The 717-nt window shown below is 53.8% G+C and overlaps 1 protein-coding gene across 5 annotated transcripts in view; it reads right to left on the bottom strand.

Moving 5' to 3' along the window:
• The window catches only part of LOC113215629 (proton-coupled amino acid transporter-like protein pathetic), a 35,888-nt gene that overhangs the window by 4,400 nt on the left and 30,771 nt on the right, over window positions 1-717 (bottom strand). The gene's annotated exons all lie outside the window — the stretch shown is intronic.

The raw sequence follows: 717 nt of genomic DNA, 5'->3' as shown, positions 1-717 counted from the left end.
TACCCTCCAGGCGTTTTCACCTACAATCATCGACCCACGCCTGAGTTGACACGGCGTCGCTTCTTAGCTTTAGAAAGGATTTAGCAGCCTGGGGTCAAAAGGAGCCTAAGCCCAAAGTCCCCGTCACGACAGACGCCTTAGAGAGAAGCCGTGGCCTACCTCGCAGCGCAGGCGTCCAAGCGACAACTCGTGTCGCGGCGACAAGTGATAGTATAGACACGTCCCTGTTCATGGACACAAAAATGTGGTCACAAATGGGGCAACATACGATGTCCGACGCGACCAGCCACACGCCTCTTTTGTAGCTAAACAGTTGCAGCTACAGTCGACATGACCACATGCAGCTTCATCCGAACCTATATTGTTGGCCCTAAGATCAATTCCCGGGCGAGGCAAATTTTGTCTTTGTCGCTTTCTCTCTCCCGTTAGGCAGGACCGAGCTCAGACATTGGCCCTGGACGAGCAAGCTGGTAGCCAAGCGTGTTAAAGCTCAATCGTTGGCAGATTGAGAGAATGGTCGGTAGTTCGAATCCCGTCCGCGATCATTTTTCCTACTCTGCTGGCCAAGTGTCTTCGGGCGTCAGTCAGAGCTGAGATGTGGATGCCGTCGAAAGTATCGTTCTGACGTTGCCAAGTCGGTAGCGTCAGCGTCCGGACCCGGTATGAAACTGGTCTCTGGTTCGAATCTCGGCCGGGTGATATTTTTCGCGCTCCGCG

Source organism: Frankliniella occidentalis, unplaced genomic scaffold (genome assembly GCF_000697945.3).
Source record: "Frankliniella occidentalis isolate FOCC.00 unplaced genomic scaffold, Focc_3.1 Scaffold46, whole genome shotgun sequence".
NCBI lineage: Eukaryota > Metazoa > Arthropoda > Insecta > Thysanoptera > Thripidae > Frankliniella > Frankliniella occidentalis.
Note: the sequence above shows the minus strand (reverse complement) of the source record. Positions and strands in the feature narration are given on the sequence as shown.